We start from the raw sequence: 16,771 nt of genomic DNA, 5'->3' as shown, positions 1-16,771 counted from the left end.
ATGTACAAACTGTTTGTTGGGACATCATCACCTCCTGACATAAAACAGTGGATGAAACTTCCTTTGTTACCAGGACTCAGGTTCTTCATAAACACAGAAGTGAGAGGTTTAGTTGTTGCTGAAGTTCTTTGGGGCTTGTTCGGGGGTTTCAGGGTTTTTGTTTTGGTGTAGGGGTAGAGTGTTTTCTCTTTTATTTTTACATTTATTTACAGCTTGGTTACAACCCACACTAAGCAGTAACCTCCCCCTAAAGTGAGAGAAGCCTCTCTCATGCTTCTGTTCACATTATGATGAGACTATGAACAACTCTGGTATCACCAAAAAGGTGCACAGTACCTTACCACAAAACCAAAATCACATGAGCCATGTATGCAGAAGACACAGCTTTGCCCTCTTTCTCTTCCTTAAAAAAACCAAAACCAACTATTTCAGCTGCCTGAGGGGGCTGTGTTTGCATTTCTCTACGGCTACTTTGTTATTTTTTTCCCAGTGGTTTGAATAACATTAGCATGGATATTACCTGCTCTATGAGACCATGGGGTATATCTATTCTATTATTCCTACTTCACAGTCCCAGCAGAACATGTCTTCAAATTACTTCTGATAATTATTTTGCAACCACAACACAATAACTGGCACCAGTAATCGCACTCTGGGGCTGATCTATTTCCTAAGTCAACTTTCTGCCTTGCTTTAACTCATCTGGGTCAGTCGTACAGTCACACCACGTTTTGCAAAAAACATTTGGGTCTTTCAACGTTGCTAAGGCACTCTTCTTTAGCAGCTGTGAAAATACAGTCAATGTCTGCTACTCCATTTTTACCCTTAAAATATTCCTTTACATTTCTGGATTATATTGACAGGCTTCAAAGATTATAGGTGTGAAGTGGCATTTTATGTAAATGGTTATTCTGGAGCCTTTTTTCCCTTTTTTTTTTTTTCTTTAATTAGTTTAATGGGGAAAACACCTTGGATGTTTTCAATGCATCTAGAAATAGGTCTTCACTACCAAGGCTATTTACAGTCCAAAATTCTGGTTAAATTCCCACTGAGTTCAGCAGAAACAGGATCCATGGTGGTTTCTTATATTTAGGCTTTTCTTAGTCATTGCCCAGCCACAGAGTTTTATAATCATTCCAGGTCCACATCTACAGAAAGGGATAAAATATTCAGTAACAAAGGAGGTCAATTCCTGGCACATACACCTTGCTAAGGTGTATGCACCAGAAGGTTTCCTTGAATCTTTTTCAAAATAAGAAACAAAATGTGACTGCAAAGCCAAAAGTTGTCAAAGGTCCTGCCTTCTCCCCCTAAACCAAGGACTAGATTTCAGACTGACAGCGTTTGGACAACACAACTATGAAAACGTTGTCAGTAAGGGATATGGACACATGGAAAACACCCTCATTTCTCTAAGAAAAAACCCAAAAAATCTTTCACTACAGGACAGCCAAACTCCACTAAGCAGTGGGTGCCCTTTTAAACTGATTAGCTGAATCTTTCAAGCTGCCGCTTAAAGTTTTCTGCCAATTTTGGGGGATCCTGCCCAATCCAAAGGTTACATTTGCAGAACAGGGGCACAATAAACAAGGTGGTGTTTATTTATATTAGGGGATCTTCTTTGTTTGCTGTATGTCACACACCAGCAGCTTGCCACCTCACCAGAGCTTGGGTTCAAAAGCGCTCTCAGCAGCAAATCCCCACAAAACACTTTCACAGTCAATCAGCCCTCACAAAGTCAGATCACTTCTTTCACCTGAGGTTTCAGTCCCTCGGGAGCAATCCAGCAATCAGAGCTGTAATCAAGATCTCCGACCAAAATAGGATTTTTATTTTCTCTTCCACACAAGCACATGGGCAGAAAGCAAGCCTTGCTTTCCTGCAGTCAGCACGGAAACCACACACCCCTGACACAGGCAAAAGAGCTGCTCAAGGTGGAGCAACTGGAGAAAACACACATTTACATCGTTGGTAAGGTAGGTGCTAGCAGATATCCTAAATACTACAGGGTTAAAATACCAGAGTACACGCTAATCTTCTGCTCAAATGCTTTGTTGCCTGTTAAGCAGTCGGTGATAAGCCCTGAAGATACGCAGAAAACGAAAAAACAGGGCAGGTAACACTACAGCTGCGCTCAGCTGCCAACAGCAGAAGGAAAAGCAGCCACAGAACATCGTCACAGCAGTCACTGAACCAGGCTTAAAACCGAACACAGATGAGCACAAACCTATTCAAGAGCTTCAGGAAATCCAGATCCCAGAAGAGGCATTGGTGCCTGGATCTACCCAGCATCAATCAGCCACAATAACTGAGCATCACCCCTAGAGCAGTTGGCACTCACAGGTTTCACAGTTTCCATGCACCCATGTTGTCTTCCAAGCAGTAAACGTCTGGGAAAAGCAAAAATTTCCCTGTCCTTTTCCATCTAAAACAGGAGGAAAAGAAGTCGCCCAAATACCACCCCAAAGGTCTTATTCTATCCCATTGCAATCTCCCCTCTTGAAAACCTCACTGATGAGGTCCTTGAAATATTTGTAAATAAAGTTTGGAATGTTTTTAGCCTGGTATTTCATGAAAATAAGACAAGTCATGCCAGCTGTACATCTCTTGGTCTATGCATCTACTGTCTCAGACATGTCTTGTGTTGAATTTCATTCAAAAGGACAGAGTAAAGGACAGCAGAAGAGCTGATTTTGCACACAAAAGCAGGCAGGAGAGGATATCTGAGCACAAGCATTTCGTCAGAGACATGGCCTGCGAGGAGAACAAACCCCTCATTAAGTACCACAGAGCAGAAAAATTGCTCTGCAAAATTCCCTAGCTGCAGAAAAAGACTCAAGTGGAAATTATTACTTCTTTGCAAGTCAATCACATCACAAAAGAAAAACCTTCAGGAAGTCAGACCCGACCAGTCCCATTTCTCTCAGGGGTAGCTGCCAAGGTAAAAGAGTAGTGCAAGGTTTCACTCCACCACTTGCCATCACTGTCTATTCTGCACATCAATTTCTGTCCAGCAAGACACTGCTATTTTTTAATAAAGGCAGAGAATTAAATAATTTGGATGCAAGTGTTGCAGGGAAGAGGAAACATTATTTCCCCAAACCTAAGATTAAAAAAAACTAGGGGAAGGTAAAGCTTAAATAAATTACATGTACTAAGACAGGTTTGGTCATCTCAAGCAGTTGACCTGTATCCACTATTTTGTCGTTTTCATCCTCAACAGTAATTTTCAGATAGACACCTGGAATTAGAGGATAAAAGTCATCAATTTCTAAATCCAGCCATCTCCAGCTCTTCCTGTGTATTGTACAAGAGATATTTCAGACAATGGGAGCAGTTCATGAAGTTGCATTTCACCACACGGTAATCACTCTTGCCCAGATGTCCCTGAAGTTAAAAGCCAGCAGACAGTGTTTTTATTAACAACTAGCACGATAAACAGAGATTTTTCCAAATAAAATAGAACACTTCACAGATTTAGAGAGGGACACCTTCTTAAAACATCAATAGAAAGCAACTCCCTTCCACAGATGGAAAACAGCCGGTCCCGTGGCAGGCAAACTCAGCACACACTCACAGCTACTAAGTTTCCCCTCGCTGGGTTTCAGTGAGAACTATCAGCTGGCAGATTTTAGGAAGCAAAAGGTTCTATTCACACGAGATACAGGCAAGCTCCGTGTGTTCCAGAAATGTTATAAGGCACAAGGAGCTCCAGCTCTGCCCTTGCTTGCCAAAAGATTTTCCAGGGTTTCTCCTGGCGTGAACTTTGTTTCAACAGAGCCCTGCACTCTTTGATCACTGGAGGTGATCTCCAGAGCCCTTTTAACTCTGACAGCCTGTGAGCTGAACAATGGCAATCGAAGCTCTGTCCTGTGTGCTCCAGACCACTGCATCCCACAGCCACGACTACACTGCACTGCTCCAGAGAGCCAGTTTTCAGCCTTCTCCATGAGAAACAGCCCTTATGGTGTGCCTTATTCACAGACTAAATTTATTCCTGATCAGCTAATAGCTGCTTCTTGCTTTTGCTAACAGCGCTGGGGTTTGGGTTTGGTTTTAAATTTAAATATGTTTTCTCCCTCACAGGGAAGTATTGACAGAGGTTCATTTCAATGGACTTAATTCCATACAATGCATAGCCACTACTGCCCATTTCCCTCTCAGTGGCTTTTCCATCCCCCTTGACCATCCCAATCACCCTTTTCTGCTCCATCTCCTATCTGAGCCTATCTTGACCAAGCAGGATGTATGGAGGATTCCTGGTACATCATGACAGCAATATTTCCTCATCACTACCAGGAATATTCCTTCAAAGAGAGAGGGATTCATTTTCACCCCCTCCACGACACTTTTTCCTTCTCCAAAGGTTCACAGGGAATTTGCACTACCCTAGCTTGCTCTGCACAACAAACCTCAAGTGCTCCATCAGTCACAGACCTACTCACACATGTAAAAGTTAGGAAGGTTCTCCAGACACTCCAGCAACCACGTGTTTATCTTGTAGCTTTAACTATTCCCAAAAATAATCTGCCTTTCAACCTCTGCCACCTTTCTGCTGCCCTGTCTCCAAGCATCTCTTGATGAAAAGGGAGAGCAGCTGTTATTTTTGCTGGAAGTTAGACATCCCAGGTACCCCTTCAATCACATCAGGTAAGCATGAGCTCTGCTAGAAACTTTCTTCTCAGCTCTCAAACATGAAGCTCTAGCCAAGCTATTAAGTGGATAGTAAACGTAAACTGGTTTTCAGAGTAACAGAAAAAATGGCATGTCTTTATCTCTTCATCAGTGTCTCTATGTTAAGTTGTTTATTTGCTGCCATAGAGAAACAGTGGAGAGGATTAATAGCAACTCACTCCCTTTAACAGCTCTCCTGAAAGCAGGGCTGGCTTCTCACTAAGTTCCATCCTCTGAGCCCTTATGCAGTAAGGACTTTAAGCACACCTCTGATCTAAAAGGATACCCTTAACTGTGCTTCAAATTGTTTTAACACAAAGGCATTAAAACACAGAGTAAGAATAGCTTCCTTTGCTTGTGCTTTCCCAAGATACAGAATTCAACCCTTCATCACCCAGCAGTTTCCTCATTTCTGAGGTGCAGGTTCTCAAAGATTACTGGCAAGGATTTCAGCACAGTGTCAGGACACTGCATATGCTCCATTGTGCACAAAAACTGGGGGTTACCTTAAGGCCCAGGATTTCAGAGATCTTCAAACGCCAGTACACTCTTGTAGACAACAGGAGAACAGACTCCATAGACAAAATGCATATAAAAGAGTAGAAACTTTTCAGGATGTGACAAAACATTTCAGGATATCACAGCTTGCTACCTGTTTTTCTTTCCATTGTAGTAAAGCCTACAGTTTAATTATTCTTATTTGTAATTTTATATTTGTACTCTTATTGCGATGCAAAGTAACCCCAGTTGCACTTTGGAGTGTACAAGCTTTGAAAATTATAGAATATTACAGACAAAGAAGCATAAAGCAAACAGCAAGAGGGCTTACATACAAAGCATATTTGTGAGCCCAGGAAACTTGTACCACTGTTGACCAGGCTGCGGTCACACGCTTTTAAAAACTGGTTTTGCTTACAGTGGGGAAAAATGAGTCTTTCCTTTCTGCCTTCATTTAGAAAATAAAGAACTCTATAAGAAACACTTCTGATAGTACAACACCTACCAACCCTTCTGTTACTCAGAATCTATTCCTCTTTTTCTCCTTGATATAGGCTCTTACTTTCCTCCTGCTTTCTTTTGCTCTCATGGTCCTCCTGCCCAACAACATAAAGATTTCTGCCAATTCAAGACCCTTGGAAGGGTTTCTGCCTCTCCAAGGGAGAACAAGGAAAAGTTAACCAGTAAATCCACACTGAAGAAGCAATTCCAAGGTAGCACTTCACAAAGCCAGAGACAAGGCAATTATCACTCCCCACCCCTGAAAATGACAGAAAATCTTAGCGACAGTAAACATTTCTAGCCCTTACTCCTTGGGAGTCCGGATTCCTTTCCTGAGCCTTCAGCTCGTTTGCTGAAATGTTAAATGTGGTCACTCAGGCTGGAGACCGCTTCCCAATTGTTTTCCTCCCAAAACCTGGAGCACTGAAAAAAAAGATGTTTTTCTGGCCTCTGGGGTCCATTACTACTGCTTTACTGTCTGCATAGAAGAATTCCCCAACCTGTTTGCATCTGGAAAGGGGACTTGATAATTTTCTTTGCCTCTGAGCGTGTATTTTTAAGGACTAGTCTTTCTCACTGAAACTTTCTCATCACCACGGTGACTTCGCTATCAGGCTTAAAATATATATCAAGAAATGGATACAAGTTTCCTTGGTGATACCAAATGGGAAATTTCCCAGTAAAATGGAATTGGGAGAGGCAAAAGGATTAACTTTCTGTAGTTTACTTTAAAAGCTATGCCAGTATCAGGAAACAAAAAACCAAACCAAACAAAATAAAGCAAAAAAAAAACAAGAGAGAGATCCTGGTCTCCACACTGTTCAGAACCAAAATTCTGGAGTAATAAACACCAAAAGACCAAAATTTTCCCAAACCACAAGCAAACTGTGGCACAACTACAAAGGATGAATGTTTTGAGATTAATGCTCAAACACACCAGAGAAGACCCACAAAAACACTCTCTGTGTAGTTTCAGTATCCTCTTTAACAGCTACTTCACAGCATATGACAAAGAGTCGCAGAGATTTCCACTATCCTATCAGCACGAAATTAAAATGTTTAACTTTTGGTAAGGTTGTGGATTTTGGGGCTTTTTTTTCCATTCTGGGAACTGCAAAACAGAAGAAAATTAATGTTATTCTTCACTGTTTCTTTATGACAAAGCATGCCTTGATGTTAGCTTATACACCAGAAATCCAGCTCTGGTTTCCTTCTTTTTTGGAGGTTATGAATGGAGAGGTTACATAAGGGTGTAACAAGAGCTGTTACTTCCTTTCCCAGTTGAAGAGAAAAAGCTGTAGATCAAGTTACAGACTCCAGGGCTGGTCATTGCTACTTCAATCTTCCTAAATTTTTTGCCAGTAGTCCCACAACAAACAGAAGAGGCTACTTAGAAGGCTCTGAGAATTTAACAGACTACACAGCTATAAGGGAGGGAAAAACCCTTTTATTTCTGTCTTTCAAACTCAGGAAATTCCCCAAGCTTGATGCATACAGTCACTCAAGTCACCACTTTCCACTTCAGTTTGCTGTTCCTCAGTATAGTAAAAAAAGATGAATGAAATACAGGGTGAGATTTAAAGGACGCCCTGGTGCACGAGCTGTGCTAAATAAGCTCAGCAGTCTGAAAGGGCACTGAACTTTGGTGGGCATGTCAGCATTTGTCCCAGCTCTGACCACACAAGGCAAATGAAAGGAGGGAGCAGTGTCCAGCTTGGCCTACACCAGAACTGAGCTTTTCTCCAAACCGTCCCACTGGCACTTTCTTCACCTTCCTCTCCAATTCCCAAGCCGCTGCTACTACTGCTGCCGAAGGAAGATGAGATCAGACTCCAGCGTGAGGAATTTCTGTTCCCACAGAGCTCAGGGAAACCAGATGATCTCAGAGAATCATGTGAAGCAAGTCCCTCACACTTCCATGAGGCAGAGTATCTCCAGTATGTTGCCAGCAGTTTCTTAAGAGTGCACAGTGGGAAAAATTAATGACTTTGCTTATGTTTCCAATTGCTCTCTCCCACTTCCTCTCCTCATTTGCCAGACTTTTATTTTCCCTTCCCCCAGAAGCACTAGTAGGCTTGCAATGCACATTTGCCCTTCTAAAAGCAATTACATGAGTCTTGCACAATGCCTGAATGGGCTAACACAACAGAGCTAACCTGCCGGCCTCTGGCATCAGTTCCACACAGAGTTCCTCCCCACAGGTGTGATTTAATAAGGTCTCCTACAAAAAAAACCCAAAAAACAACCTACAACACAAAAAAAAAAAAACAGTAAAAAGACAAGCCAAGGTCTCCTACCAAAAAACCAAAAAACCTACAACACAAAAAAAAACAGTAAAAAGACAAGCTTCTGTGATTTAAGATGCTTTTATGAGTCCTTCCCTTTGCTGAGCACTCAATCTGTCCATGGTGCTCATAAGGAGCCAGAATCCTTTTAGATATCCAACACCACAAAGGTGTTTCAGAAACATCCTAAGGATACTAAGGATATGGAGCAACTTGTGGCAACCTATAACGCCAGTAACTGCTACAAGCCAACACAAGCTGTGACCACTTTATGTTACTTTAGGAAGAATGGGAACGCTCCAACCCTCACACCTTCACACAAAATTAAGCCACAGGCAGCACATTGCTTTAAGCACTAAATTGAAGACATTCTTAAACTCGGGCCCGGGACAACTGGAAATAAAAGCACATGAGAAGAATGTCTTTACCTTTCATATGCTTAAAAGCAGCCAAGGACTGAAGTTAACTTTAACAGATGGGTTGGACTATTTCTGTTCTCTAACACTGCACACTTTTGGGGAAAGCCTTGTTTTTGACATAGGGCTTGGACAAAGTGATGATTCATGCAGGGAAGGATGGGCAGCTTGTTGCCAGCCTTAATTCACAATTAACAATAGGACAGACGGATATGGAAGGCTCACGATTCCACACAAAAATCGCCAAGTCAGGAGTTTTACCTGACCTTTATGCCAGTGGCCATTTCCAATCTGGATCTCTTTTAAATAGTTTCTCTGACATAAATATTAAGAGTAGTTAGCTTTTGTTTCGTTACTCTTACGTTTGTCCCTTAGAATAGTGGTCCGGACTAAACACATAGCAACCGATGTAATGACACGGCGTGAAATTTCAACGCTTTGAATTACTGGAAAAAAGCAAGCAGCACGTGCGAGCGCGGACGCGTGAGCACAGAGCCACCGTGGGCAAGGAAGGGAGCGCCGGACCATTGGTGACTGCCCCGCTCCCCCTGGCTCTGCTAGGAAGGCCATTGTTTCCAGCGGGGAGCCTGGCCACTCGGAGGAACAAAGGGATGCCCTTCCCAAAACGGCGGCAGCAGATGTCCCACACCGAATCCCGACAGCCTCCATGGGCGCAGACAGCCGGTCTTCCCTGGGAGGCTACACCAACCCGTCCCCTCAGGGAAGTTCTCTGGGACAATGACCCTGCCCTGGAAAGCCCTTCCTCAAGTCTCCTCTGCAAGCGATGGCAGAATCCATCATCCTGCTCCAAGTTCCCAGCGCTCTTCCCACGGCTCCCCCCAGCCCCGCAGCCGAGCCCGTTCTTCTGCACTCGGGAAAGCCGCGCGCACGGGGTAATTATTTTAGACAAGAAGAAAGAGATGCCACGCTCTCTTCCCAGAAGGAGCACGCACACACACACAAGCACACTCTCATATTTGAAGGAGCGAGCCCCGGACGGTCCCTGCGTGTGTGCGCACCGCGTTCCTGCCTGAATGAAGCTGTCCCAGCCCCGCTGCCGCCCACCAGAGCTCCGCGCCGGCCGCAGCGCACGCAGGGCGTCCCGCAGCCGCAGCTGTGCGCGGGGAAGGGGCTGCCGTGCTCGGCACCGCACCCGGCACCGCCGCCCGCTCCTCACAGCAGAGCCGGCGCCCAGCCGCCGCACCACCCCGTCCCCATCCCCATCCCCGGCGGGCTGGGAGCCCCGGTGCCGCGGAACAAAGGGAGTCCCGGGGGGAGCTGTACCTCTGCCGCCGAAGGGCGCTGCCCGCCGCCTCCCGCCCCGAGCCGCCGGCGGACGCTGCCCTGCCGAGCAGCCGGAGCCGAGCGAGCGGGGCTCAGCCCCGGCCCCCCCCGAGCCCCGGGGCTGCACCCAGCTCCCCAGGGCTGCACCGAACCCCCGCCCTGCTCACCTGGTGTCCCGCGCTCCAGACCTGCCCGCTCTGCGGTTGTCCAGCTCATTTCTTGCACCCCCGCCTTAAGCCGTCAGAAGTGAAAAGAGAAATTGGCTTGTTTTGGTGCGAAACCCAAACATCTCCCCCAGTCGGTTTCTGCAGTAGTGTTTTCAGTGGTTCCTCAGCTGTAAGCGCCCGAAAGTGTTTACAGCAAGCTTTGACTTAACATAGTTTATCTGCCCAATCCTGCCCCTGATAAGAGCAGGAGCCGTCAGCAATGGAGAGCGGCTGCCCTATTGTGTGAAAAGAGGCGGGGGGGGGGGGGGGAAGAAAAAGCCCTAAAGGGCTCATATTGTGTTTCTGGGGCTGAGGTTGCTCCCCACCCCCGTGAAAACTCCCCATTCACAGATGAGATGGAGAATGTGGGTCTGTTATGTTACACTGACACACTTCCTGGCGAAATACCCCGTGTGAAAAGTTTCACTGCTGGTGCTTTTTTCCTAAGAAACCAATTAGCACATTTTATTACCGGCTCGTGTTTGCAAGCAGGCTTTTCCCAAGCTGGGCTGTTTTTAAACACCAATACGCTTCCATTCAACCCCAAGCTAAACCTATATTGGCTAGATAACAGTGAGAAGAGGACCTGCAACCCCAACCTAAAGCTCTATTTGCTAGATAACAGCAAGAGGAGGACCTGAACTGCAGATACACAACCAGAACTCCTGAGGATGTGGAAGAAATCCAGCTTGTAGCACGAGATTCAACAGGTGCAGAACCGCACAGTGAAGATGCAAAACGCATTCTAAAACCCTTCCTCATTAAAACACTTCAGATATTTCAAAGTCAACACTACATTTTCAGATACACATCTTCTTGGAAGTCCTTGTGTTTATAGAAAAAGAATGTTTTCTCACACAATTTTCAAATCTGTAACTGTAGAAGTGTTGGAGACAGCTCTCGGGTGAATCCCAGGAACTAGAGCCTTGACACCCTGCTGATTCATAGACTCATCACTGCTTTATTATTTTCAGCACAGATACTTAACTCATAAGATTTTCTTATTAGCCCTTATTTTTTTAATATCTGTGAAATTAATTACTGCATTCATTAGAAGTGGTCAAAAACTACTTCAACGAAATATTTTTCCTGCTGAAGAACTGAGGGCTTGATCAAAACTCAGTTGTATGGAAACAGTGACAGATTGATGCAGGGATTCTCAGGAGGATAATTTAGCTTTTAGCTTAATTTTTCTTTAGGAAAAAGGCACAGGCAAGAACTATTCCCGAGCAGCACCATGACCATGTCTTTTCACCTTTTTCTTGCTTCAGGTAAGTGCTTTTCTCATGACTCAGCTTACTTTCTGGGAGATAGTTATTGCATTCTTTCCCAAATAACAAAGGGAAACAGTATTAATATATTTTTTAAAAATTAATATACTCCAAATCTAAATGTAAACAAGTCTCAGTAAGGAAAGCAACTACTGTCCAGTCAACACTAATTTTCTACAACATACACAGAACAAAAACAAACACCCCAAGACAGTGACTACAAGTATTTCACTAAGTACATATTTCAACCTCATACATTAAAATTATCATAAGCCATTGTCATAGCATTGAAATACAAATTTTTTTACCTCTGAGGTTAAAATTCTCCATTTGATTCAAAGAGAAGGATCACAGGGGAATAAAGCAGTGCAGGTTTCCTTCCATGGTCCTACCACGGTGCTTCAGAAGGGGTAACACTGGTTCCTTCTCACGTTCACTCTTCCTGCCCATTTGATGTTTAGATTCCTGTAAACAGAACTTCCATCCATGACCACTGTTGAAATTTGGTAGTATTTACAACACAAATAATATTAATATTATTATAATAATATATCTCCAGGAAACAAACAAAAATTACCCAGGGTTTTTCAAAGCCTTCCAGCACTCTATTCCCTGCCTTGTTTCAGGTTTGTGTGAAAGAAGGCATCTCATTACCCATCCCTATTCTCACGCAATTTTCCAATTTCACTATAAAATGTGAATTAGCAGCCTGTCACTGTATCTTACACTCTTTGCTTTGTAGAGCAAGCACAGAAATAACCATTAGTCCCAAAACCTGTCTTCTTCCCCTAAAGCAAGTAAGGGCAACACAAAGAGTACCCAATTCAATCCAGAATATTTTTTCATTTTACTACATCTACTGGACTACATAATTACCACTGAAACAGTCCACAGTAAAAAAAAATAATAGTAAATATACCAAAAGACATGCCTGGTCACAGATGATCAGTCAGACACCAAGAATTATTTTCTGTAAAATATGGTTCGTTTCTTAAAGGCAAATAGTAGATCCTGGGCCATATAAGAGATCAGGGATAACCAGTATTCAGCACACATTCAGGTCTCTCTCAAACATGCAGTATAACCTGGAGGATATTTAAGGGAATTTCCAACTATTGAATCATTAAATATGCTCTCTTTAGCACACAGATGTCATCCTGAAGGGGCACAGACAGGGACTTGGTTCACCAACAGCCCACAGCCGTTTCTGAGAAGAAAATGGGAATGTGACTGCATCCCATTTTGCAGGTCCTGCATCACGATTTACCAAAAGCTGTAGCAGACATCCATGTACACAAGAGCAGTTTAAGAGCTGCTTATTTACAAATGATCTTTTCACTTTTTTTCTTTTCTTTTCCTGGATGTTTCCACAGGATGAATTACGTTTCTTGATTGCTGCCTTAAAGTTTACAGCTTCACAAGGCAAGGAGCTGAGTACAAAACTCACTGTGAAACTGAGACTCAAAGGGCCAAACTGGAGATTTAGGGTATGGTTTAGCCTGACAAACCATGAATCAAACACACAACAGCCCCTGGAGTGGCCTCTGACAGTCCCTGGCAATCAGAAGAGCACTAGTCAGGGGCTGGAAGCAGCTCCTGGCCAAGCTTGCAAGGAAGAGAGGCAAAGAACAGCTGACCCTGCCACTTCAGAGAACAAAACTACTGTGAAGTGCAATTTGCACAGCCTGTCAGGATTTGCAGCAAGGCAGGAGAGGAATCTAGTCCCAGTTCATGGTGCTAGGATGAGGATAGCACACCAGAAACACAGAGACACCTGATGGTATCAATTAAAAACTGGATGGGAGGTTGCTCAAACGCATTGAGTTGGTTGAACCATGTATTTAAATACCAGAACAAATCAGTACTTAAGACAGGTATTATTTGTAACTTAAAATTAGTTCACAATAGCTAAAAAGAAGCTATTGTTTTTTCTTAAAACCCTGTTTTTTCTTATTATTTCTTTCATACTGAAGGATATTTACTGATTGCCATGTTTTTATTATTTAATATTTTTGGAGATACAATTTTCATATATGGAGCGATTAACTAGGCAAGACCAATTTTTTTCCTATTCATAAATGAAGAAATTGGTTGACTTATTCTTGCTGACTCAAAGAAAACCCCATAAATGCAGCATTTCCTTGACAGAGTGGAAGACAGTTTAGATGTCAATGTTTCCTAGCCACAAGAGCATGCTCAGCCACTTTTTCTACACTCAGTGAGAAAATTCTGCATGTTCATAAAATGTGGCAGCTCTACCTCTGTTCTAAGTGTACCAGGCGTGGTGGGAATATACTTTACAGTAGTTAGAATACTTTTTTACTTCAGATAAAAAAAAAAAAACAAAACAAAACAAAAATAAAACCCAAAAAAACAGTACTTGTAAAACAAAAAAACAGTACTTGTAAAACAACAAAAGATTTTACTCTAAGACTGAGCAGGAGATTTATCAATAACAGTCTCTGGCTTCTTTGCCATGGAAAATGGCTACAGGTTTGAGCTCTGGCTGTACACAAGTGAATGGTTCAACAAACAAACTGCCAGTGGTCCAGAGAATTCCAGGTTTAGACCAAAAAACTCAAAGCACAGGTCATCCTTCCCTCACCCACCTGTGGCAAATGAAACTTCACACAATTCGGAGAGTAAGCAGTGGCTCTGAACAGCCACTGGCTGGAATTGTCTTCAGGTGCTTTGGAAATCTGAGACACATCATCTGCCTTCCCTGAGATAGATCTTACACAGCATTTGTATTTCCACCTGACAAAGCACCTTCAGATTTCCATTTTGCCAAGGAGGGACTTTGGTTTTTTTATCCAGAAGCAGCAATGTGCCTCCAATTAGCATGGCATTTTTCTCTTTTCAGCAAAGTCCAGCATGAGACAGTTTGAAGGTCTAGACCCAGAATTTAAGGGAAGAGGTCAACCCAAGGGAGATTTTACCTTATGTGTTAGGATTAAGCACAGGATCTGAGAAGCAGTGATCACTTAGCAATTCTGCTTTTCACTTCAAGAGTAAGTTCACCCATTAAAACTAAGAAAAACACAAAAAAATTTAACTAATTACAAACCTGAGAGCTGCAAGAACCTTCTGAACTGTCATCTTGCTAATTCTGCAAACTTGGAACATGTTTCAAGAGTTCAAGGAAGAGTCTAAATCTTGAAATTGCAGACTTCCTCAGCAATATTTCTCCACTCTCCCAAAGGATTTTATCACTGATGTTACAGAAGAGGAGAAAGTCCTATTTTTCCTAGTAGAATGAATTAATCTTTCCTCCTTCTGCAAAAGAAATATTTTTGAGACATAGCTGCATGCATCCCTTCACAAGTATCCCCTCAAGCAAGTAATAGAAACTGTAATTAGGAAAGGGAAAAGCCCAGTGTCCTGTGAGATCCAAAAGTTTGTGTCAGATCACTCAGCACGTTTAATGGCAAGAGAAAAATCCTCAGTTTGAATCCACACAGCACCAGGGAAATGTTTCTTATTGCAAATAAAATTGCCCAACACAAAAGCATTGAAATTGAACTGTAAGTATATACAACCTTACTTTCAGAGTAAACCCAAGTATGTTTTATAATACTACATCTCCCATGCCACATTCTGAGGTGTAACAAATTGCTAATATCAGGGAATGACCATCCCTGCATGGTACTGTGGAATTGTGTGAAACTCTATTGAGAAGTTATGCTGTATTATTATTTTTCACGTTATTTAAAACTGGTCTGCAATTTCCACTAGAAAATTTTTAATGCACGCCCACTCCTTACATAAGTAACTGACAGAAGGTGGTGGTAGAAAAGCAATTGCACCACTTTAGCCTAGAGAAATTGAAAAGAGAATGATTTTTTTAAGAGGTCTTATCCTAAATACTAATACTCAACAGTGTTCAGGCAGTTTACAGACAAAGAAATTATGATGCACATATTTTCTTTAATGTATGATTCCCCTAAAGAAGGGTTTAAAAGGGAACAGACTATCCAAGTTTTAAGCTGTGAATCCAAACCCTTTTTGAGTCCAAGCAGAAGTGCAGACAAATTCAGCCAGGCTCTTTGCTGGCTATGCCCCAGTCTATAAATGGCAGCAATGATGGAAGCAGTAGGAATAAGAAAGAATCACAGCATGGAAAAATCAATGGCTAAAGAACTTCAAAATTAGATGTTTCTGGAAGTTCCTTCTTACTAATTCTGTAAACCCTAGAGCCTTCCACTATGCCTGCCAGCTAAAGAAAAGAGACCAACATATCTAGGGTACATAAGAACAATTATTTCTTCCACCTTAATTGCAAGAAATGCCCATGAAAGGTAACTCAGCTGTGAAGATGTGATTGCAGATGCCAGGCAGATGTTGCCAGCACCAGAGCTCTTCCTATGTTCCCCAAATGTTAACTCCTCACTGGGGATTATGCATGTCTTATATGTGGGCAAAGAGCAATTTCTTTGTTCTCCAGCTTTATTACAACACAGTGAACTCTTTGGGAGTGCAAATTTTTGCCAAGAAGCAGCAAATTAAGAACATGTGTATGTGGTGTGCTTCTGCTTCCATCACAGGTGAACACAGTGCTTGTAAGAGAAGATATTTTCAGCTCTCTTGAAGCAAGGATCTTGAACCCAGCCCAGCCAGGCCACTGGGAACCAACTGCAGTTCTGCTGAAAGAAGCAAGGCAACAGAAATGAAACTGCTTCCTCATCAGGGCTGCTGCAGAGCTGTTCCACTGCCTGCTTGAATCCAAGAATACACTTATTAAATGTCACCAGATTAAACAGTCTCTTTCTGTAAAGTGTAACTTATTGGAACATTTCCATTGATTCACTGATTGTGTATGATTTAGCTATTCTGTGATTATTATTCAGTGAAATATATAGATTCTCATTCTCACATTATTATCAAATTCTATGGTGTTTGGTCCTATGCATGTCCTGTCATGTACTACAAACCATTTGCTTTCACAGATCATCTCAATTAATGCTTACAGAATGTTTTCTTCAAAACATTCACTTTTATTTCATATTCACTTAAGAAACATCTTTATTGTGCAAGTAATAAACCACATTTACCTCCAATACTGGTTTAACTAAAAAGGCCCTTCTGCTAATTCTCAGAGGGCTGCAGCCAGTGAAGCTCCTAAAGCATTTAAGTGCTATTCCTAAATGCATGCTAATTTGAAGCAGAAGAATTGGCCTGAGCTAGGCTTTGAACAAAAAATACTCTCTGTAAAATCATAATTACTGCTTAATAGAGATTACTGCTTTTTTTTTCCTCAAACAGACACACAGGTTTGGGGCTGACAATCCCACAAAATGTGTCCACTTCCAATATGGGGTAAAAAAGGTGAAGAGAGAAGAATATAAATTAAAACCCCACGCCAAGGCATTTTGGGGTATCACCCAGCAGACCACAACAGGTCTGAAGGTCACATTTCATGGGCATATACCGAGATATTTCTAACTGTCACTTGCTAAACAATCAGACTGGATACTTTCTTTAGACAGCCCTGAACAAGTATTAATTGAAACCATCTGCAGGACACGCTATCTCTGAAGTAACTAGAGATGTTCAGCTGACTTTGGACTAAATTACCCACCAGCTTCCACACAGAAAAAGCACATTCATGAAAGTGATTTACTGTTTTAATATAACAC

The 16,771-nt window shown here is 42.5% G+C and overlaps 1 protein-coding gene across 9 annotated transcripts in view; it reads right to left on the bottom strand.

Moving 5' to 3' along the window:
- The window catches only part of MYO1B (myosin IB), a 107,361-nt gene extending 97,465 nt beyond the window's left edge, over positions 1–9,896 (bottom strand). For 8 of the 9 annotated variants that reach the window (XM_039728561.1, XM_039728566.1, XM_039728565.1 and 5 more), the window contains exon 1: positions 9,659–9,756. The gene's annotated coding sequence lies outside the window, so the exon portion shown is untranslated. Of the gene's footprint in view, positions 1–9,658; positions 9,757–9,825 lie in introns of those variants that run through there. The other variant, XM_039728562.1, reaches the window with a different exon arrangement.
- Between the last annotated feature and the right edge of the window lie 6,875 nt (positions 9,897–16,771).

This window comes from Passer montanus, unplaced genomic scaffold (genome assembly GCF_014805655.1).
Source record: "Passer montanus isolate IOZ18808 unplaced genomic scaffold, ASM1480565v1 scaffold66, whole genome shotgun sequence".
Lineage (NCBI taxonomy): Eukaryota > Metazoa > Chordata > Aves > Passeriformes > Passeridae > Passer > Passer montanus.
This window is presented reverse-complemented; position numbering and strand designations above follow the sequence as displayed.